The 24,494-nt window shown below is 39.6% G+C and overlaps 1 protein-coding gene across 3 annotated transcripts in view; it reads left to right on the top strand.

Annotated features, from left to right (window-relative positions):
• Nucleotides 1-242: 242 nt before the first annotated feature.
• PHC2 (polyhomeotic homolog 2) overlaps nucleotides 243-24,494 on the top strand; it is a 173,285-nt gene continuing 149,033 nt past the window's right edge. For 2 of the 3 annotated variants that reach the window (XM_043991690.1, XM_043991693.1), the window contains exon 1: nucleotides 243-320. The gene's annotated coding sequence lies outside the window, so the exon portion shown is untranslated. The remainder of the gene's footprint in view (nucleotides 321-24,494) is intronic. The other variant, XM_043991692.1, reaches the window with a different exon arrangement.

A 24,494-nucleotide genomic window follows, 5' to 3' on the forward strand; every position in this document is an offset into this window, starting at 1 on the left:
AGTAGCCCAGAAGCGCACGTGGGAGGCGGGGCAGCTAGACCCAGCTGTGACCACTAGGGGGGGGAGGCAGGAGGTCAGGACTGGGAGGAGTCCCTACCCCGGAGCCCCACCCACCTTTCCGTCGCCATGGTCACGGGCTCAAGTTCCCTAGCCCTGCAGCCTTCCATTGGCTGTAATAAACACGTGACCAGGGCTGGAATGCTAATGTGACGGTTCTGGTCCCCCGCCCCCTCAGTCGGAGGCTCAGGCTGGCCGGCAGGCGGGCGTCGCTCAGCCCGCGAGGGGCGGGCCGCGGGGCGGCACCTGGGAAGAGCGGCCAGGTAGGGGGAAAGGGCGCGCGGGAGACCGCAGGGAACGGGAGGGGCGGCGGCCGCGGCTCAGTCGGCTTAACCCTTTGGGCACCCAGCTGTCACGCGCAGGAGCGAGCCACCCGGCGTATTTCCGTGGGCGCAGGAGGAGAGGGTGGGGGGGAGGGGGGAGGAAGAGGGGACGGTGCGGAGCGCGCGCGTGCACGCGCGGCCCGCCCAGGACGAGGAGGGGCTGGGACGCACCGCGCGGCCCCGGGAGTGGCGTGAGCGCGCGCCCCAGGCGGAGGGAGCTGGGTCTACACCGGCGGCGCACGGAAGCTGGAAAGCCTAGACGTTAGGAGAGGCGGGGATAGACAGTCTGTTTGCTCCGGGGCAGGACACATCTGGACAGCTGCGGTATCCCACTCTAGGCATCCCAAGCCGGGAAGAGGGGAACAAGGAAAGGCCGGGGCCTCGAAGGACCATGGGAAGCTTAGTCTGGAGAAGAGATGAGGCAGGGGCGGGGCGGGGGGGGGGGAGAGGGTAGCCCAGATGAAGGTCTACAAGTATTTGAAGGAGGGATTGTCTCTGGCCGGGGTCATTCAGCAGGCAACCAACATTTATTAAGCACCTACTGTGCGAGGCACTAGTCTAAAGCCTGAAGTAAGACAAAGAACAGCCCCTGCCCTCAAGGAGTTCACTCTCTAATGGGGTAGTGGGGGGAACAGACATACCAGCTATATAAAGAATGGGGCGGAAATGGCAAAGAGAGAAATTTAGGTTTGTTGTGAGGAAAGAGTCGCTGACAATCAGGGTGGAATGGGCTGCCTCAGAAACTGGTGGGTTTCTTCTCCTTCGTGGTCTTTAAGCAAAGTCCGGGATGATCTTTTGTCCAGGAACTTGTACTGAGGATACTTTTTTTTGGTTTGGTTGGTTTGGTTGGTTTTGTTTGTTTGTTTGTTTTTGCGGGGCAATGAGGATTAAGTGACTTGTCCGGGGTCACACAGCTAGTAAGTGTCAAGTGTCTTGAGTGAGGCCGGATTTGAACTCAGGTCCTCCTGAATCCAGGGCTGGTGCTTTATCCACTGCTCCACTTAGCTGCCCCTAAGGATACTTTTTGAGTGTGAATTTTTGCATTGGAGTGTCCTTCGGGGCAGTTAGGGTCTCAGAAGGTGTGAATGTCAATACTGCCTCAGATATTTGCATATATGTTCCGGAGAACCTGACAGCCTCCGTTTCCTCCTCTGTAAAATGAGGATAGTTACTACTTGTAGTATTTGCCTCAAAGAATAGTTGTTAAGATCCACAGTGAGATGATACGTGTAAATGTGATTTGCAAACCTTAAAGCACTGTCGAGTCGTCACATAGTGTACCTTGATCTTTATAACATTGTGGTGTCATTGGTCTTCCAATATGAAGGACTAACAACATGTAGAGAGTAATGGATCTGAAGTCTGAGGACCTAGGTTCAAATCCTAGTCCTGCCATTTATTCACTTGTGTAACCTTGGATTTATTAACAGCCCCAGTTTCCTTATGGGGGAAACAAAATGAGAAGTTAGTTACATTCCTCGCTCTAAATCTGCGATCCTGTGACACGAAGCTTATTTTGCTTAACTTTATAGGGCACAACTATAAGCAATGGTGAAAGCTGTAAAGACAGATTTAAGCTCCATATGGAGAAAAACTTAAGAGGGAAAGAACTGCCTTGGCAAGTCAAATATGCTCCTATATTAGGGCTATTAATTTGATTATGTTTAATGACTACTTGCTGGGGATGCCTTAGAGCTTATTCCTTTTGGAGTATAGGTTGCATTAGGTGGAAATGTTCAAGCTTTTGGCTAAGAGCTGCCTTAAAAGACAGATTGCCCACCTCCTGTATACCCTTGAGTTCGCAACAGATTGAATAATGATAAAGAAGTTCAATGAGAAACTGCAGCAAGCAAATTATTCTACCCCAGAAATGACCAAGAGGTCACTCAGAAACCCGAGGTCATTAGGAAAGGGGGCCCATCAGCAAAGCCAGAGCCAGCCAGCACAGGATAGCTTTTCACTGCTATCAGAGAGAGGACTATTATGTATAGCTTGCAAGACTCTGTGTCCCCAGGCATCAAGAGTGAGGCTTCCCTTAGAAATCTCTAAGGTGGAGTTGGTACAAAGCCCCAATTCAGGAACTAAAGTTGCAGAGATTGAGTAAATCAGAAAACACGGACCAGTATCAAAATTCATCTCAAATCTAGAGCACCCTCAAAAGAAGGGAATGAGTTAACTCCATAACAACTGCAAACAGATTCTGAAAGGAAAAAATGGATTTTCTTTAGGGACTACATGAATACCTAGAAGAAATGATGCAAGAAATTTAAATATGAAATAAAAACTCAGGAGAAAATAATTTAAAGGAGAATAAATAGAAAAGAAAATGGTAAAAATTTTGACAAGAAATGAACTCCCTGAAAACTTTTTTCATTCTTCCTCAAACCTCCTATAGCTTCCCCTTTCACTACCCTCTCAGCTGAGGAACTTGCCTCATATTTTACAGAAAAAAAATTGAGACCATTCTTCCTGAGTTCCTTCTTCTCTCCTCCTCTTTCTTTCCTATCACTCAGATGCCCTCTGATGTTCTCTCCCCCATCATCCCTGTTTCACATGACAGGCGACCTTATTCCTTTGTAGGGCTAACTCCTCTACCCACTAAATTGATGCCATTCCTTCCCATCTCCTCCAACAGTTTGCCAATTTCTTTGTCATCCCTACTCTAACAGTTTTCAGTCACCTCCTGTACTAGCTCCTTCCCTAAAAACCTGCCTGTGTTTTTTTCATATTCAAAAAACCCTCACTTGATCCTTCTATCCCCACTCTCATCCTGTATCTTCTCTTTTGCTCTTTATCGTTAAACTCCTTGAAAAGGTCATCTACAATAGGTGTCTCCACTTTCTCTCTTCTCACTCTCTGCCTTACAGCCCAGCTTTCAACCTCATCATTCCACTGAAATTGCTTTCTCCAAAGTTACCAGGGATCTCTTAATTGCCAAAGCCACTGGCATTCTCTCAGGCTCTCTGTAGCCTTGGACACTAATGATCACTCTCCTCCTCCATACTCTCTTCGTTTTAAGGACATAGCTCACTCCTAGTTTTCCTTACTATCAAATGTCTCCCTCACTCTCTTTTGCCGAATCCTCTTCCAGATTACACTCTCTAACTTGTAGGCATCCCACAGTCGTGGGCTCTCTTCTCACTCTATATCAGAGCTTCTTCAACTTTTTCCACTTACTACTCCTTATGACCTGAGAAATTTTTCCATGACCCCAGATATATAGGTATATAAACTAGGTATACATAACCTTTTACTGTTGCCAAATTTTTGTGACCCCCACATTCAGTTATGAGACCCCACAGTTTAAGAAGCTTTGATTTATAGTACTTCACTTGGCTTATCCCATCAGCTCCTGTGGATTGAATGACCATTTCTCCACTGACAATTCTCAGATCTACCTATCCCGCCCTAACCTTTCTGATGACCTCCAGTCTAACAATTTCCAACTGCCTTTCAGATATTTCAAATGATGTCCAGTAGACGTATAAAGCTCAATATGTCCAAAACAGAATTCATCATCTTTCCCCCTAAACCTTTACCACTACCTATCTTCCCTCTTATTGTAGAGAGCAACACCATCTTCCCAGTCCTTCAGGCTTTCAACCTAGGTGTCATCCTCTTTGCCTCACTGTCGCTTCCTATATCTACTCTGTTGCCAAGACCTATTAGTTTTGCCTTTACAAGATCTCAGCAATTTGTATATGCAGTGTTCGGGGAGAACCAGCACCTCTAGTGTGAAAGCTTGCCGAACCCTTTTTAGGGCTGCTCATCCACCTGTCACCCACATCTCACCGGTGGCTCTAGGAAGCTGTAGCAAGCACAGGGGCCACACCCTGGTAAAACTGTCTAGGCAGATGGGCTAAAGCAGGTTGAGGGTAACCAATAGGCCTCAAACCTGTTGGTGAGTTAGTGGCAGGGAGAGAGTCTGCCCCAAGCATGTGAAGACTTCCCCAGGGTGAAAGGGCAGCTGAGAACAGTTTGTACCCATAGCCATGGAGGTGGCTGAAGCAGATACTATGGAGTGCTTAGAGCTTGGTCAGACACTGAAGAAGTCAAAATTGTCCACTGCATCTCAGCCCATTACCAGTCATCCTGACTTTTGTCTTGCCACTGGACTTGTAACTCTGGAAGAGAGAGTGAGGTTGATGTCTTTGTACAACTCCACTTAAATTCAATTCACTTGAAAGTCAAGACATCATCCCCCATTTATGTCATTGGTCCTCTTCAAAAATGAAGGACAGGGGCAGCTAGGTGGCGCAGTGGATGGAGCACCGGCCCTGAAGTCAGGAGTACCTGAGTTCAAATCCGACCTCAGACACTTAACACTTACTAGCTTTGTGACCCTGGGCAAGTCACTTAACCCCAATTGCCTCACTTTAAAAAAAAAAAAAGGTGAAGGACAAAGATCAACACCAACACCCCCCTTCTCTCCTCTGACGCAGCCACCACTCCTGTGCAGCCCCTCAGCACCTCATGCCCAAACAGATTATTACAATAGGTTGCTTGTGAATGTGCCTGCCTCAAGTCTCTCCTCACTATTCCAATCCCCATTCAGCTACCAAAGTAATTTTCCTAAAGCACAGGTCTGATCATGTCACTTCCCTCACTCAAACTCTAGTGGCTCATCTACTGCAGGATCTTTTTTTTTGGGGGGGGCTCAGCAGTGAGGATTAAGTCACTTGCCCAGGGTCACACAGCTAGTAAGTGTCAAGTGTCTGAAGCCGGATTTGAACTCAGGTCCTCCTGAATCCAGGGCCAATGCTTTATCCACTGTGCCACCTAGCTGCCCCTCCCCTACTGCAGGATCAAGCACAGAATCCTCTGTTTGGCATTCAAAACCTTTTATAACCTAGTCCCTTCTTACTTTTCCAGTCTTATACCTTACTCCTTGCCACATGATCTTCAGTTCAGTGATACTGTCCTCCTTGCAGTTCATGAAGAAGAGTCTCCATCTCTCAACTTCAGGCATTTTCTCTAGTATCTCCCATGCCTACACTGATTTTCCTCTTCATCTCTACAAGTTCTTCAGTCATATCTGACTCTTTATGGCCCCATTTGAGGTTTTCTTGGCAAAGATACTGGAGTAGTTTGCAGTTTCCTTCTCCAGCTCATTTAACCAATGAGGAAACTAAGGCAAACAAGGGTAAAGTGACTTGGCTAGGGCAACATGGCTGGTAAATTACTGAGGCCAGATTTGAGTTCATGAAGAAGAGTCTTCCTGACTCCAGGCCCAGTGTTCTACCACTGTACCACCAAGCTACTCCATCTCTACCTACTGCCTTCCTTTAAGTTTCAACTAAAATCCCATCTTCTACAGGAAACCTTTTTCAACGCTTCTTAATTCTGATGCCTTCTCTCTCAATTTACAATTTTTTTTTGCCTTTTACCCCCAATTTTTTTTTTTTTTGGTGAGGCATTTGGGGTTATGTGACTTGCCCAGGGTCACAGAGCTAGTAAGTGTTAAGTGTCTGAGGCTGGATTTGAACTCAGGTCCTCCTGACTCCAGGGCCCATGCTCTGTGCCACCTAGCTGCCCCTCCCCCCCAATTTTAATGTTTTTATTTAAAGTTTTGAGTTCCAAATTCTATCCCTCCCTCCCCCCTCCCAGAGACAGTTTACAATTATGTAAAACAAAGTCATTTTGTACAAGAAAGCTCAAAGAAAAGAAAGAAAGAAAGAAAGAAAGAAAGAGAAAAATAGCATGCTTCAGTCTCTTCAGTAAATATCAGTTCTTTCTCTGGAGGCAGATAGCATGCTTCATCATTAGTCCTTTGGAATTGTCTTATTGAGAATAACTATATTGCTGTTACTGTGTACAACGTTATCCTGGTTCTGTTCACTTCACTTATATCAGTTCACATAAGTCTTTCCAGGTTTTTCTAAAATCATCCTACTTGTCATTTCTTATAACACAATAATATTCCATTACAATCATATACCACAGCTTGTTTAGCCTTTCCCCAATTAATGGGCACCCCTTTGATTTCCAGTTCTTAGCCACCACAAAAACACCTGCTATAGTTTTGTACAAATAGGTCCTTTGCCCTTCTTTTAGATGTTTTTGGAATGTAAACCTAGCAGTGGTATTGTTTGATAGCCCTTTGGGCATAGTTCAAATTGTTTTACAGAATGATTGGATCAGTTCACAACTTTACCAATAGTTCATTAGTGTCCCAGGTTTCCTGCATCCCCTCCAACATCCAACATTTTCTTTTTTTGTCGTATTTGCCAATCTAATGGATACGAGGTGGTACCTCAGAGTTGTTTTAATTTGCATTTTCTATTCAATAATGATTTAGAGCATTTTTTCATGACATTAGATAGCTTTAATTTCTTTTGTCTGAAAACTGCTTGTTCATATCCTTTGACCATTTATCAATTGGGAAATGACTTGCATTTTTATAAAGTTGACTCACTTGTTGAAAAAAATTTTCTCCCAGCTTTCTGCTTTCCTTATAATTTTAGTTGTGTTGGGTTTTTTGTGCAAAAGATTTTTAATTTTATATAATCAAATTATCTATTTTACATTTTGTAATGTTCTCTTTATCTTCTTTGGTCCTAAATTCTTCCCCTGTCCATAAATCTGACAGATTAACTATTCTATGCTCTCTTAATTTGCTTTTGGTATCACTCTTCATGTGTAAATCATGTACCCATTTTGACCTTATCTTAATGTATGGTGTGAGATATTGATCTATACCTAGTTTCTGCCATACTGTTTTCCAGTTCTCCCAGCAGTGTTTTCCCTCACATTTGAGTTGTCTTATAGCACAAGAATATTCCATCACCATCATATACCACAGTTTGTTTAGCCATTCCCCAATTGATGGGCATTTCTTTGATTTCCAATTCTTAGCCAGCACAAATATTGCCGCTATAAATATTTTTGTACAAATAGGTCTTTTTCTCTTTTGGGGGATGTCTTTAGGATATAAACCTAGCAGTGATATTGCTGGATCAAAGGGTATGTGCAGTTTGATAGCCCTTTAGGTATAATTCCAAATTGCTCTCTAGAATGGTTGGATCTTTTCACAACTCCACCAGTAGTGGATTTGTGTCCCAGTTTTCCACAACCCTCCAATATCCAACATTTTCCTTTTTTGTTACATTTGCTACTTTGATAGGTATGACATGGTACCTCAGAGTTGTTTTAATTTGCATTTCTCTGATAAGATGTGATTTAGAGCATTTTTTCAAATGACTATGGATAACTCAGGAACTCAGCAGCAGTGTGACAAAGGCTCTTTTATTTCCTTCTCCTGAGAAGGAGGCACCCTAGTGTGCAGCTAGTGAGTGCAAAGAAAGGGGGCTCAAAGGCCCTGTTTTATACCCTAGTCTCTAATGGGAATGGACCCTCCCCTTTTTCATCATTGGTCTGATTACGCAAGGGTTACAATCTACACACAAAAACTAGCTAATTGGAATACAGTATTCCCATCCCTCTTCCTTATATGGGCATAACTTGGGAGTGGACCATATTCTTCCTTATATGGACACAACTCCAGAGTGGACCTTATTTAGAACAGGGCTCCTTGAACCATGTGATTTTTTTTTAATTGAATAGAATTTTATTTTCCAAAATATATGTAAAAACAAATTTTGACATGATTTTTTTAAAACTTTGTGTTCCAACTTCTCTTCCTCCCTCCCAGTTCCCACCCCCACCCACAAGAACTCAAGCAATTCAAAATAAGTTATACATGAGTAGTCATGGAAAACATTCCCACATTAGCTAGGTTGTGAGAGAAAACAGTTAAACAACAAAACTTCAGATTAAGGAATTGTCAAAGAAAAACATTTTAAAATGTGTTTCCATCTGTTTTCAGATACTATCAGTTCTTTCTCTGTAGATGGGTTGCAATTTTCATAAGTCCTTCAGGGTTATATTGGATCATTGCCTTGCTGAAAATAACCACATGCTTCCCAGCAGATCATCTTACACTATTGCTGTTATTTTGTATACAGTACATTTCACTCTGCTTCAGTTCATGTAGGTCTTTCCAGGTTTTTCTGATAGTTTCCTATTCATCATAACCTGTATATAGTACATTAGACTTGACAAAGAATTTTCTTCATAATAGCCCAGCAAAGTAGGTACCATACGATTTGCCATTATAATCAATCATCATAACTATTTCCCTCCATCCTATTCCCTTCCCATGATATTTAATCTATTTTCTATCTTCTTTTAACCTATTCCTCCTCAAAATTGTATTATTTCTGACCCCTCCCCCGTTCTGCACTCCCTTTTTTCACCCTTCCCTCCTTATCCTCTTCCCCTCCTACTTTTCGGTAGGGTTAAAAGAGACTTCCACAGTTGATCATCCTTAACAATATTGCTGTTACTCTGTACAATATCCTCCTGGTTCTGCTCCCTTCACTTTTCATTAGTTCATATGCCTTCCCACGTTTTTCTAAAGCCATTTTGCTTGTCATTTCTTTTTTTTTTTAAAATTAATAAAGTATTTTATTTTTTGCCCGTTACATGTAAAGATAGTTCTCAACTTTTGTTTATACAGGCTTTCCAATTTCAGATTTTTCTCCCTCCCTCCCCTCCCTCCCCCCTCCCCTAGACAGCAGGTAATCTGATATACTGATATAGGTTTTATATATATACATATATATATATATATAAAACCTATATCAGTATATCAGATTAATGTTATTATGTGTATATACATATGTATATATGTATATACACATAATAACATTAATCCTATTTCTGCATTAGTCATGTTATAAGAGAAGAATCAGAGCAATGATGAAAAACCTCAAAATAGAAAAAACAACAGCCCCAAAAACAAAAGAAATAGTATGGTTCATTCAGCATCTTACTCCACAGTTCTTTTTTTTTTTTTTCCCTTGGATTTGGAGATCCTCTTCTATCATGAGTTCCCTGGAACTCTTCTGTACCATTGCATTGGTGAGAAGAATATAGTCCATCACAGTAGATCAACACTCAATGTTGATGATACTGTGTACAATGTTCTTCTGGTTCTGCTCATCTCAGCCCACCCAAGACCCTCCAGGTTTCTCTGAACTCCTCCTGCTCATCGTTTCTTACAGCACAATAGTATTCCATTGTATTCATATACCACAACTTGTCCAGCCATTCCCCAATTGATGGGCATCCCCATAACTTCCAGTTCCTTGCCACCACATAAAGAACAGCTATAAATATTTTTGTACATGTGGGTCCCTTTCCCCTTTCCATGATTTCTTTGGGAAAAAGACCCAAAAGTGGTATTGCTGGGTGAAAGGGTATGGACAGCTTTATCACCCTTTGGGCATAATTCCAACTTGCTCTCCAGAATGGTTGGGTCAGTTCACAGCTCCACCAACAATGCATTAGTGTTCCAATTTTCCCACAGCTTCTCCAACGTTTATTATTTTCCTTTTTTGTCATTTTAGCCAATCTGATAGGTGTCAGGTGGTACCTCAGAGTTGTTTTAATTTGCATTTCTCTAATCAATAGTGATTTAGAGCATTTTTTCATATGGGAATAGATAGCTTTGGTTTCTTCATCAGAAAACTGCCTGTTCATATCCTTTGACCATTTCTCAATTGGGGAATGACTTGGATTCTTATAAATTTGGTTTAGTTCCCTATATATTTTTGAGATGAGGCCTTTATCAGAAGTACTGGCCACAAAAATTGTTTCCCAGCTTTCTGCCTCCCTTCCAATTTTGGATGCATTGCTTCTGTTTGTACAATTTTTTTTTAATTTAATGTAATCAAAATCATCCATTTTGCATTTTATAATATACTCTAACTCTTGTTTGGTCATAAACTGTTTTCCTTTCCAAAGATCTGATAGGTAGACTATTCCTTTCTCTCCTAATTTACCTATGGTATCACCTCTTATGTCTAAATCGTATATCCATTTTGACCTTATTTTAGTGTAAGGTGTAAGATGTTGGTCTATGCCTAATTTCTGCCATACTATCTTCCAGTTTTCCCAGTAGTTTTTGTCAAATACTGAGTTCCTATCCCAGAAGCTGGAGTCTTTGGGTTTATCAAACACTACATTACTAGTGTCATTTACTACTGCATTTCCTGTGCCTAGCCTATTCCATTCCATTCCTACCTTCCTGTGAATTTTTTTTCATTATTTCCCTGGATATTCTTGATTTTTTGTTTTTCCAGATGAATTTTGTTATTATTTTTTCTAGCTGTATAAAATAATTTTTAGGTAGTCTGATTGGTATGGCACTGAATAAGTAAATTAATTTAGGCAGTATTGTCATTTTTACTATATTAGCTCTGCCTATCCATGAGCAATTGATATCTTTCCAATTATTTAGATCTGATTTGATTTGTGTGAAGAGTGTTTGGTAGTTGTGTTCATAGAGTTCCTGGGTTTGTCTTGGCAAGTAGACTACCAAGTATTTTATATTATCTACCGTTACTTTAAATGGAATTTCTCTTTCTATCTCTTGCTGCTGGACTTTGTTGGTCATGTATAGAAATGCTGATGATTTATGTGGATTTATTTTATATCCTGCTGCTTTGCTAAAGTTGTTAATTGTTTCAAGTAATTTTTGAGTTGATTCTCTAGGATTCCTTAAGTATACCATCATATCATCTGCAAAGAGTGATAAGTTTTGTTTCCTCCTTGCCTATTCTAATTCCTTTAATTCCTTTCTCTTCTCTGATTGCTAAAGCTAACATTTCTAGAACAATATTAAATAATAGGGGTGATAATGGACATCCCTGTTTCACCCCTGATCTTACTGGGAAGGCCTCTAATTTATCTCCATTGCATATAATACTTGCTGATGGCTTTAGGTAGATACTGTTTATTATTGTAAGGAAAGCTCCACATATTCCTAAACTCTCTAGTGTTTTTATTAGGAATGGGTGTTGTATTTTGTCAAAAGCTTTCTCTGCATCTATTGAGATAATCATGATTTTGGTTGATTTTTTTATTGACGTGGTTGATTATGTTAATAGTTTTCCTAATGTTGAACCAGCCCTGCATTCCTGGTATAAATCCCACCTGGTCATAGTATATTATCCTGGTGATCACTTGCTGTAATCTCCTTGCTAATATCTTATTTAAGATTTTAGCATCAATATTCATTAGGGAAATTGGTCTGTAATTTTCTTTCTCTGTTTTTGCTTTGCCTGGTTTTGGTATCACCACCATATTTGTGTCATAAAACGAATTTGGTAGAACTCCTTCACCTATTTTTCCAAATAATTTGTATAATATTGGAATTAATTTTTCTTTAAATGTTTGGTAAAATTCACCTGTGAACCCATCTGGCCCTGGGGTTTTTTTCTTAGGGAGTTCATTAATGGCTTGTTCAATTTCTTTTTCTAATATGGGTTTATTTAAGGATTTTATTTCCTCTTCAGTTAACCTGGGCAGTTTGTATTTTTGTAAATATTCATCCATTTCATTTAGATTGTCAAATTTATTGGCATACAGTTGGGCAAAATAATTCCTAATTATTGATTTAATTTCCACTTCATTGGTGGTAACATCACCCTTTTCATTTTTGATACTGGTAATTTGGTTTTCTTCTTTCTTTTTTTTAAATCAAATTAACCAATATTTTATCTATTTTATTGGTTTTTTCATAAAACCAGCTCTTAGTTTTATTGATTGATTCTCTAGTTTTTTTGCTTTCAATCTTATTCATTTCTCCTTTAATTTTCAGGATCTCTAGTTTAGTATATAATTGGGGATTTCTAATTTGTTCTTTTTCTAGCTTTTTAAACTGCATGCCCAATTCATTAATCTCCTCTTTCTCTTTTTTATTCATGTAAGCATTTAGAGCTATAAATTTTCCCCTAAGCACTGCTTTGGCTGCATCCCATAGATTTTGGTATGTTGTCTCATTATTATCATTCTCTTGGACATAGTTATTGATTGTTTCTATGATTTGTTGTTTGGCCCATTCATTCTTTAGAATGAAATTATTTAGTTTCCAATTGATTTTCATTCTACTTTTCCCTGGCTCTTTCTTACATGTAATTTTTATTGCATCATGATCTGAGAAGGATGCATTTACTATTTCTGCCTTTCTACATTTGACTATGATGTTTTCGTGCCCTGATACATGGTCAGTTTTTGAAAATGTGCCATGTACTGCTGAGAAAAAGGTATATTCCTTTCTATCCCCATTCAATTTTCTCCAGACATCTATCATGTCTAACTTTTCTAGTAATCTATTCACCTCTTTCACTTCTTTCTTATTTATTTTTTGGCTAGATTTATCTAATTCTGAGAGGGGGAGATTCAGATCCCCCACTAGTATAGTATTACTATCTAATTCCTCTTGTAACTCATTTAACTTCTCCTCTAAGAACTTGGATGCTATACCACTTGGTGCATTCATATTTAATATTGATATTACTTCATTATCTATAGTACCTTTAAGCAAGATGTAATTTCCTTCCTTATCTCTTTTAATGAGATCTATTTTTGCCTGTGCTTTGTCTGAGATAAGGATTGCTACCCCTGCTTTTTTTACTTTAGCTAAAGCATAATATATTCTGCTCCAGTCTTTTACCTTTACTCTGTGTGTATCTCTCTCTGCTTCAAATGTGTTTCTTGTAAACAGCATATTGTAGGATTCTGGTTTTTAATCCACTCTGCAATTTGCTTCCATTTTATAGCAGAGTTCATCCCATTCACATTCACAGTTATTATTACTGACTGTCTATTCCCCTCCATTCTATTTACCCCCTTTGTACTTTTCCCCCCTTCTTTCACCCTATTCCTCCTCACCGATGTTTTACTTCTTACCCCTGCCTCCCCCAATCTGCCCTCCCTTTTTATCACCCCCCTCTCTTTTCTTTACCCTTTTCTCCCTTACTTTTGTCCTCCCTTCTATCAGTCCCCCCCTTTCCCTTCCCCTTTTGCTTCCCTAAAGAATGAGCTAAGTTTCCTTATCCCAGTGAACGTATATGTTATTCCCTCTTTGAATCAAATCTAATGAGAATAGGGTTGAAACAATGTTCACCCCTCCTTTCTTTCCCTCTATTGTAATAGGTTTTTTTTTCACCTCTTCATATGATATAATTCATCCCATTCCACCTCCCCTTTCCTCTCCTCCCCATAGACTCCCTTTTTAACCCCTTAATTTTTTTTGTATCATTACATCAAAGACAATTTATATTTATATCCTCTGTGTAAACTCCTTCTCTCTACCCAAATACATTTACAGTTCTTAAGAGTTGTGAGTATTATCTTCCCGTGTAGAGATATAAACAGTTTAACCTAATTAGGTAACCTTTTTTTTTTCCCCTGTTTACCTTTTTAAACTTCTCTTGAGTCTTGTATGTTAAGATCGAATTTTCTATTCAGTTCTGGTGTTTTCACCAGGAAAGATTGAAAGTCCCCAATGTCATTAAATGTCCATCTTTTCCCCTGAAAGAGAATGCACATTTTTGCTGGGTAATACATTCTTGGCTGCAATCCAAGCTCCTTTGCCTCCGGAATATCATATTCCAAGCCTTGCAGTCCTTTAATGTTGAAGCTGCCAGGTCCTGTGCAATCCTGACTGTGGCTCCATGATATTTAAATTGCTTCTTTCTGGCTGCTTGGAGTATTTTCTCCTTCACCTGATAATTCTGGAATTGGGCTACAATATTCCTTGGGGTTTTCTTTTTGGGGTCTCTTTCAGGAGGTGATCGGTACATTCTTTCAATGATGATTTTATCCTCTGATTCTATGATATCAGGGCAGTTCTCCTTAATAATTTCCTGGAATATGGTGTCTAGATTCTTTTTCTGGTAATTACTTTCAGGCAGTCCAATGATTCTCAGATTGTCTCTCCTCGATCTGTTTTCCAGATCAGTTGTCTTTCCAATGAGGTATTTCACATTTTCTTTTATTTTTTCATTCTTTTGATTCTGCTTGACTGATTCCTGGTGTCTCATGGATTCCTTATCTTCCAATTGTCCCATTTTAATTTTTAAGGCATTGTTTTCTTCAATGAGATTATGCACCTTTTTTTTCCATTTGGCCAAATGAATTTTTAAGGCATTATTTTCTTTAGTGAAATTATGTGCTTCCTTTTCCAAGCTGCTGATTCTTTTTTCATAGTTTTCTTGTTTTGCTTTCATTTCTCTCCCCATTTTTTCTTCTACCTCTCTCAATTGATTTTTAAAATCCTTTTTGAGCTCTTCCAGGAAGGCTTTTTGTTCTTGAGACCAATTCCCCTTTCCTCGTGAGCCTTCACATGTAGGCAATTTGAGGCTATTGTCCTCATCTGAGTTTGTGTTGGCTTCTTCCCTATTGATACAGAAGCTCTCAATGGAGAGGGCTCTTTTTTGCTTTTTACTCATTATTGCAGCTTGTTTGTTTATTTTTTAAGTTGAGGTCTGCTCTGGGGGCACCAGGGTCCCTGTTTTGGGCTTCTTGTGCAGGAGTATAGGTGCTGTGTGACTGGCTTTTTACTCTGAGGCCTTTATAGTGTGTGCAGTTTGACCCCCTGCACTTCCTGTCTGGGTGCGCTCGGCCAGGCGCCAAATCCCGCCTGTCCCGTTCGTGGCCCTACCACCTGCCCTCCTGGCTAGTGCAGATAGGTTTTTCTACTGTCCTTCTTGGCCACCAGATTTTTGAGCCAGGTTCCAGGGGCCTCAGTTGTTCGGCTGTGGCCCGCAGCTCCTACTGACTTGCCCCGACCCCCTCGGTGCTGGGCTGTTGCCCTGCGCTGGGCCTCCCTTTTACCTGAGTCAGACTGACCTTTTCCCGAAGTCTTCTAAATTATCTCTGGTTGGAAGACTGTGTCTCTCTGTCTCTTTGCAGGTTCTGTAGTTTCAGAATCCATCCAGAGGCTTGATTTAATGTTCTTTTTGAGGGAACAGAAGGAGAGCTCAGGCAGCTTGCTGCTTCCTCTCCACCATCTTGGCTCCACCTCCCGAACCATGTGATTTTGTTGGCCAGAGTGGGAGGAGGGGATCTGAGACCTTTGTCCTACAAACAGGTCCGGAGGAGGATAATTTTTGAAAATCCTGCGTTGTATGAACTGACAGTGAAGTGAACATATCTAAGAGAACAGTTTAGAAAAGAATAGCAACATTGTAAAGAAAAACAGACAGATCTTAATAACTCTGGTCATAGCAATGACCAACCATGTCTCCATGCTTTAATAAAGCATGTTTGTTAAACATATTTCCACATTAGTCATGTTAAAGAAGAATCAGAACAAAAAAGGAAAAGCTAAGGAGATTTAAAAAAACAACAAATAAAATGAAAATAGGATGATTTGAACTGTATTCAGACTCCATCAGTTCTCTCTCTGGATGTGGAGAGCATATTCCATGATGAATCTTTTGTAATTGTTTTGGATCATTGCATTGCTGAGAAGGGTTAAGTGTATCACAGTTGATTATCGTACAGTGTTTTTACTGTGTACAATGTTCTCCTGGTTCTGCTCACTCAGCATCAGTTCATGTAAATCTTTCCAGGTTTTTCTAAATCTGCCAGCTTATCATTTCTTATACCACAATAGTATTCTATTACATTCACATACCACAACTAATTCAGCCATTCCCTAATTGATGGACATCTCCTTTATTTCCAATACTTTGCCACTACGAAAAGAACTGCTATAAATATTTTTGTTCTTGTGGGCCCTTTCCCCTTTATTATCTCTTTTGGGATACAGTGTGTTGTTTTTTTTTAATCTCTTTGAATACAGTGATTTTGCTGCATCAAAGGGTATGCACAGTTTTATAGCCCGTTGAACATAGTTCCAGATTGCTCTCCAGAGTGGTTAGATCAGTTCACAACTCCACCAACAATGAATTAGTGTTGCAATTTTCCCACATTTTCTCCAACGTTTATTATTTTCCTTTGTCATATTAGCCAGTCTGGTAAGTGTCAGGTGGTACCTCAGAATTGTTTTAATTTGCATTTCTCTAATCAATAGTGATTTAGAACACTTTTTCATGTGACTAAAGATAGCTTTAATTTATTCACCTGAAAACTGCCTGTTCATATCCTTTGATCATTTCTCAATGGGGGAATGATGTATTCTTATCAATTGGATCCAGTTCTTTATATGTTTGAAAAATGAGGCCTTTATCAGGAACACTGACTGTAAAAATTGTTTCTCAGCTTTCTGCTTTCCTTCTAATCTTGGTTGGTTTTGTTTGTGGGAAACCTTTTAAATTTAATGTAATCAAAATTATCCATTTTGCATTTCATAATGTTCTCTCTCTTGTTCGGTCATAAATTCTTCCCCTCTCCATAGATCTGACAAGTAAACTATCCCTCTTCTAATTTGCCTATGGCATCACTCTTTACGTATAAATCATGTATCCATTTTAACTTTATTTTGGTATATGCTGTAAGGAATTGGTCTATGCCTAGTTTCTACAATACTGTTTTCCAGTTTTCCCAGCAGTTTTTGTCAAATAGTAAATTCTTATTCTAGAAGCTGGAGTCTTTGGGTTTATCAAACAGTAGATTACTATAGTCATTTACTACTGTGTCTTGTGTGCCTAACCTATTCCACTGATCCAACATTCTATTTTTTAGCCAGTACCAAATGGTTTTGATGATTGCCACTTTATAATATACTTTTAGATCTGGCATAGCTGGGCCACCTTCCTTTGTATTTTTTCTTCATTAATTCCCTTGATATTCTTGATCTTTTGTTCTTGCAGATGAATTTTGTTATTATTTTTTCTAGCTGTATAAAATAATTTTTGGTAGTTTGATTTCAGTATGACACTCAGTAAATAAATTAATTTAGGTAGAATTGTAATTTTTATTATGTTAGCTCAGCCATGAGCAATTGATAGATATGAATTGCTTAGATCTTAATTTACTTGTGTGAAGAGTATTTTGTAATTGTATTCATAGAGTTGCTGGGTTTTTCTTGGCAAGTAGTCTTCCAAATATTTTATGTTGTCTACAGTTATTTTAAATGGAATTTCTCTATCTCCTGCTCCAGGGCTTTGTTGGTCATATATAGAAATGCTGATGTTTGCTAAAGTTGTTGATTGTTTCAAGTAGTTTTATAATTGATTCCCTAAGTATACCATCATATCATTTGCAACGAGTGATAATTTTGTTTCCTTGCCTATTCTAATTCCTTCAATTTTCTTTTCTTCTCTTATTGCTAAAAACTAACATTTCTAGTACAATATTGAATAATAGTGGTGATAATGGGCATCCTTGTGAGATGTGCATTTTTTAACACACTGTGTGGATTTGTTTATTTTGACTATGTTTATGTATTTCATAAGTTTTTTCTTTCTTTGGCTTTTTCATTGAATAGGGAGGAGTCGGGTTGGGGGATTAACAAGAGTGATGCAAAAAAACAGTGATGCCATTGTAAGGTTTTTAAAAATGCACAGCAGAGAACAGAAGTAGTTTAGAAGGAAGCATGGGCAAGCAGAATAATTTTGAAATTAATGTGTGGAATTTATCATAGATTCCTAAAACGAGCAAAAATTATGGAATGGAGATTCATGATTCCTTATGGAATCCTCTTTTTGTATTCTGCTATATGTATGAAATATACTTTTTTCCCTTTCTGGTGTTTTTCAGAATTTTAAAAAAGGAAAGTTTCAAATTATTTAAACCAAGCTGGAAGGGTTGGGCAGTAGGAAGACCTGCCACCACTGGGGACCTTTCTCCCTTAACTTTCTCTTCCTATCTTGCTCCCTCCCATAGCCATGAACCACCCAAAATAACCTGCTAGTCGGAAGGCCCACCAAAAGCAGGAGTGTCCTTCACTGGTTTTTTCCTATACACTAGAACTGCCTAGAATTCATCCTAGCTATTTGACTCGACACAGCTTGCACAATATGGGAGCCAATAATTATTTCTTCTGTTGAAATGGAGTACCAGGCCTTACCACTATCATTGTCTGTCTTACCACTGGCTCTTAAGGTCCTCCAGACCTTACTGTCTTCCCTGCTTCTATATCTTGCTAATACTTCCCAACCCTGGCATGACCTATCGACATAACATATTAGACCCCTGGGCCTTGCCATCAGACCCCACCATTGCACCCTTGGGATTGCTGGGTTTTTCTAGCCACATTGGGTCTGAACTTTCTTTTATGTGTCATCTCCACTAATTAGAATGTGAGGTCCTTGAGAGCAGGCATCTATTTTCTTTGAATCCTCAGAACTTTGTGCAGTACTTGGCACACATAATACATGCTTTTCATTCATTCATTCATTCAAAGACTTGAGAGAGTCTTTCTGGTTGATAAAAACTGAAATCACCTTGGAATTAAAGAAGTATTATCACACCCAGACAAGCACCTCAGTAGTTCAGTTTGAACCATCCTCAGCTCTTGACTTTCTTCTACCATCACCACTACTCCCCATAACATATACACTCATATAAGTTTGAGGAATCTTGCGATCATCTTCTGTCTCCTTATTCATCCACTATCCTAGTTCAGGTTCTCATGACATAGACTACTGCGATAGCCTCCTAATTGGTTTCCTTGCCTCCAGTCTCTCCCTTTTCCAAACTGTCCTTCACTCAACTGTTGAATGGATATTCCTAAAGTACAGGTCTGATTATGTCACTTCCCTCCTTAAAAAGTTTCAGCAGCTTCCTGAGTGGCCCCTCTCTGAAATACAGCTTCCTTTTTTCACAATTGATCTTCAGTTTATCTTTTCAGACTGATTTCACATTACTTCTCTTCATGTGCCCCTATTCCAGCCAAACCGACATACTTATGGTGTTCTGTGTACCCAAGGAGGCATGGCACTGAATTTGAAGTTAGACAACCGGTATTCAAATTTTAGCTGTACAGCTTACTCCATGTGTTTCCATGGACAAGTCACTTCCCCTCTCTGGCTTCACCTATCTCAGTCTGTAAAATGAGGGGATGGAATAGATGCCCTCTAAGGTCAATTCAGATCAAGGAGTGCTTACTGTGTGCTATTATTGGCTAAGTACTGAGAACACAAGTACAAGCAAAAAAGAGAGGTCCAGTTCCTTGAGGAACTCTTGTTCTAAGGGGGAAGCTGCAGAGCAAAGGGAAAGGGGGCACATGGGTGGAGTATGTAGGATAAAGAAATCTGGAGAGTCAGACCCAGAGCCTGGAGAGGAGTGAAGGAGTGAAGGAGTGAACATGGGAGTTCTGGAAGGAACTGACCATTGAGAGGAAGGGGCCATAGGGTAGGAAGGTTGCTGGTATGTGATGGTGTTAGGAGCCAAGTGTGGAGAGGAACAAAGTCTCCCTTTTAGCCCCAAATCTGTGATCCTGTCACCCTGCCACCATGCCTTTGTACAGGCTGTTCCCCATGCATGGAAGGTTCTGTCTCATCTTCCCCTCTTGGCATCCCTAGCTTTCTTCAAGGTTTAGTTTAAGTGCTACCTTCTTTTGTATAACCTTTCCTGATTTTTCCCTTGTTGTTAGTACTCTCCCCCCTCCCCTGATTCTACTTATTTGCATAAATGTTCCCTCCTCCAACTTACTTGTATAAATTTCTCCCCTCCAACAATAAAATGTCAGATTCTTCAAGGGAAGGTTTTTTTGTTTTGTTTTTAGACTTTTATTTTCCAAATGACATGTAAAAGCAAATTTTGACATCAATTTTATTTTTAAAACTTTCTGTTCCAACTTCTCTTCCTCCCTCCCCTCCCACCTCCACCCCAATAACTCAAACAATTCAACATAAATTATATATGAGTAATCATGGCAAAAAATTCTATATTATCTAGCTTGTGAGAGAAAACAGATAAAAAACAAAACTTCAGATTAAGGAATTGTCAAAAAAAAAATGTGTTTCAGTCTGTTTTCAGATACCATAAGTTCTTTCCCTGTAGATGGACTGCAGTTTTCCTAAGTTCTTCAGAGTTATATTGGATCATTATCTTGCTGAAAATAACCATGTGAAGGGAAGGATTTTTAAAATGTGTATTCCTTGTATCTACTAGAGGGCTTGGTACATAGTAGGTGTTTAATAAATGCTTTTTAAACGGAATTTAATCCATCAAAAGATCTGTGGTTTGACTGTTGTGAGTACTTGCAGCATTAATGAAGATCACCACCCCTTTGTGCCTTATAGAGTTGCTGATTTATTGTAACCAAAAAATTCATCTGCTTTTGGAAGATCTTCTGGAAATCAATTTCCCTACACTTAGGTTGGTCCTCAAATGTATGCATTCCATTGCCAAATCTTGTACTCTATTTCTTTTCACTCTAACTGGACTCTGCACCTATATTGTATATTGTTAACCAGCTTCCTCAGCCACTCAAAAGAGACTGGGTCTAGCAGCCCACACAGGAAAATCCAAGTGGGTAAAGAATACTTGTTGCTCAAATTAAAACAACTCTGAGGTACCACCTCACACCTATCAGATTGGCTGATATGACAAAAAAGTAAAATAATAAATGTTGTAGAAGATGTGGAAAAATTGGAACACTAAATGCATTGTTGGTAGAGTTTTGAACTGATCCAGCCATTTTGGAGAGCAATCTGGAACTATGCCCAAAGGGGTATGGGGCTGTGCATACCCTTTGATTCAGCAATACCACTACTAAGTCTGTGTCCCAAAGAGATCATAAAAAAGGAAAAAGGACACACATGTACAAAAATATTTCTAGCAGCTCTCTTTGTGATAGCAAAGAATTGGAAATTGAGGGGGTGCCCATCAATTGGGGAATGGCTGAATAATCTAAGACAATTCCAAAGGACTTGTGGTAAAAAAATATGAAAGTTTTTAACAGTCGGTTAGGATAACTGAAAGACGCCAGTTTTTGAAGGACCACCCTTTTGGGGAGGAGATGAACAGTCCGCCTGCTGCACACGTCAGACTGCCTGCAGGGCACTCGACTTCCGGGGTGGAGAGAAGGGAAGTGAGGCTTTTTCCTTTAAAACAAGGCTTTTAGAGGCTTAAAGTCTTTAAGGGAGATTAGACAAAGGGAAAGTCCGTGGGGGAGGGGGGGTATTTGGAAAATCCACCGAATTAGCCGGCTTGTGGCCAAACTAGGGAGGGTGGGAGGGTCCTTAAGATCCCTTCGTGGTCGCCAAACTGTGAGATTTAAAATTGGATATTAGATCATAAATCTCCCCTACTTAACCTTTCCCTTAATTTATCTCCCAGACTAGTAAATGGAAGAAGCTTTTGGTTTTCTAGATAGACCTTTTATTGTCAAGGTAGTCACAAGGTGATGTTGATTAAAAGGATAGGAAAGTAGAAACACAATACAAATCGTCTTAAGTCTAAGCTTAGTCTATATTCCTTATAAAAACTCACCAAACCGAAAAGGCCACCTTTGGAGAGAGACCGTCTGTGCCGCGCCGTCAGGAGCCCAGCCAAGCAGGAAAAAGCCTCACTTCCCTTCTCTCCACCCCGGAAGTCGAGTACCCCGCAGGCAGTCTGACATGCGCAGCAGGCGGACTGTTCGTCTCCTCGCCGGCTTGTGGCCAAACTAGGGAGGGTGGGAGGGTCCTTAAGGTCCCTTCAGGGTCGCCAAACTTCCAATTTTAAATCTCACAGACTCCTGATGGAAAATGCTCTCTACATCTAGAAAAAGAACTGTGGAATCTGGATGCAGATTGAATCATACTATTTTTACTTTTTTTTTTGTTTGTTTGTTTGTTTTTTGTCTTTTTTTGAGGTTTTCCCCTTTTGTTCTGATTCTTCTTTCACAACATGACTAATGTGGAAATATGTTTAATGTGATTGTACATATATAACCTATATCAGATTGCTTGCCATTTTAAGGAGGGGAGAGGGAAAGAAGGGAGGGAGAAAAATTTGAACTGTAACAATTGGAATGACGCCACCTGCTGGAGACTTACTGTAGAAGAGTTCCGCCCATGAAGTGAAGGTCTTTGAGGGCAAGACCAGGAGTCTTTTCATTGGCGTCAGGAAGTGACGTTGGCTAGTGGGAGGAAGAAGGAAGAGACTGGCGCTCTGTCTCGCATTCTTTCCTGGGGACTCTGGCGGAGAGCGGATCTAGAAACGTGCTTTCCCTTTAATAGATAGATGAATGTAGGCCTTTCTCTCTCTTTACCAAATTCTTATTCTCCTTAATAAACGCTTACAAGCCTAACTCTTGCTGAAGCTTATAATTTATTGGCGGCCACTCATTAGATATTTTAGACAGAATAGCTAGAATTTTAGCCCTTAACAGAACTCAAAATCTTATAAAAACTAATGTTGAAACTATCTTTACATATAACTGGAAAAAAATAAATTACTATTAAGATTTTTTTTAAAAGAAAGATAAGAGCAGGAGAATATGTCAGGTTTACAGCAGATGAGGCCTGGGGGATTTTGATATATTGAACATAAGAAAGAGAAAGCTAGAAGTTTCTCAAAGTACAAAGAACTAAAATTGTAGCAATGATTGCTTAAAAGGTAAAATATACTGGAAAAGGATATTTCATTTTTACCCTGGCATTATATTTTCTCAAACCTTGCTTTTTAATATTGTATCACATTATTTATAATTAGAATATAATAAATATTTATGCTGTTATTTCAGTAAGATTTTTTTTTTTAAAGAATACTTGCTCAGATTTTGACAAGCTGTTAGGCTGCCCATTTAGGTAGTCTATCAGCACAAATATCTCAAACAAGAACTACAGATGCACAATGATGTGGGCCCTAAATTGAGTCAGAAGAGAGTGGGTTATATTGCATTTAAGAAATTGCACTGCGCTTTTAACAATTCCTGGTTATTTCCTGATTTCAAAAGAAACAAATCATGTTTTAATTTTTCGTTTATTTTTTAATCATGAGTTTAAAAAACATCAATAAATATGAACAAATCCCTTTACAAAGAATAGGTAAGAACTCTGAATCTTTACATATAGCTTGAGATTTTTTAAAAAAAAGTATTTATTAAATTGAGCATGGGCATGTCTGAGGCCAGATTTGAACTCAGGAAGGTTAGTCTCCCTGACTCCAGGCCTGCACTCCATCCACTGTGCCACCTGGCTGCCCCTGTAACTTCTATAAAGAAGAAAATTCTTGGAATATTATATTTCAAAAAGGGGGGGAAAAGGGCTTACAGACAAGAATCACTTACCCTGAAAAAAAGCATCCTACAGAAGAAACTGTGTACATTTAGTAGAATCAAGTATTCCTGAGGAAAAGATAAGGATTGGGTAGAATCTTTGTACAAACAAAGGAAAGAAGAGAAACCCAGAAAAATAAATACATTTGAGCAACTAGAAGGGGCTATATGATAATGCAGTACTTATAATATTCTAACAAGGGGAGAAGAGACATGCTTTCCTTCAGAATCCCACTGTCTGAAGGCTAAGAATTTGGTAAAGAGAGAGAGAAAGGCCTACATTCATCTATCTATTAAAGAGAGAGTGCATTTCTAGCTCCCTTCTCCACGGGAGTCACCAGGAAAGCGCAAGAGTCAGAGCACCAGGCTCCCCCCTTCTTCCTCCCACAAGCAGACATCACTTCCTGATGCCAAAGAAAAGACTCCTGGTCTTGCCCTCAAAGACCTTCACTTTATGGCAGCGCTTTTCTACAGTAAGTCTCCAGCAGGGGCGTCATTCCAATTGTTACAGGCAGCATCAGTTTAGAATATAAACTCATTTGCCCAGTTCAGATAAAAGTGAGATTTATGAGATGCATGCTTCCTCTATCACTATGTTTTGCATACACTTCTTAGGCACCTGGGTTTGGAAGAGTAGTAAGTTCCTATACCCTTTTATTTATTTCTTCCCTAATATGTCCCTTATCCCCTCCTTTTTCTTTCTCCTTTTAAAGCCAGTAAGAAGGAACAAAGCCATCTGTTTGTCTAATCCCTCTCTTATTCTCCTTAATAAATGCTTAAAAGTCTAACTCTTGCTAAAGCTTATAATTTATTGGCAAACACTCATTAGATATTTTAGACAGTCTAGCTAGAATTTTAGCCTTAACATGCCCTTGCTTGTGTTACCATAGTCAAGTCACTTAACCCTGTTTACCTCAGAGCTAGAGAAGGAAATGGCAGACCACTCCAGTATCTTTGCTAAGAAAACTCTGAATAGGATGAGGAAGAGTTGGACACAACTGAACAAACAACAACATAGCAGTTACATCACAATTTTGTGTGATCCTTACTGTAGTGCTTTGGTATTTGAACTCTCTTTCTGGCTAGTTGCAGTATTTTTTTTTCTTTTGATCTGGAAGTTCTGCATTTTGGCTATGACATTCCTG

Source organism: Dromiciops gliroides, chromosome 3 (genome assembly GCF_019393635.1).
Source record: "Dromiciops gliroides isolate mDroGli1 chromosome 3, mDroGli1.pri, whole genome shotgun sequence".
Taxonomy (NCBI): Eukaryota; Metazoa; Chordata; class Mammalia; order Microbiotheria; family Microbiotheriidae; genus Dromiciops; species Dromiciops gliroides.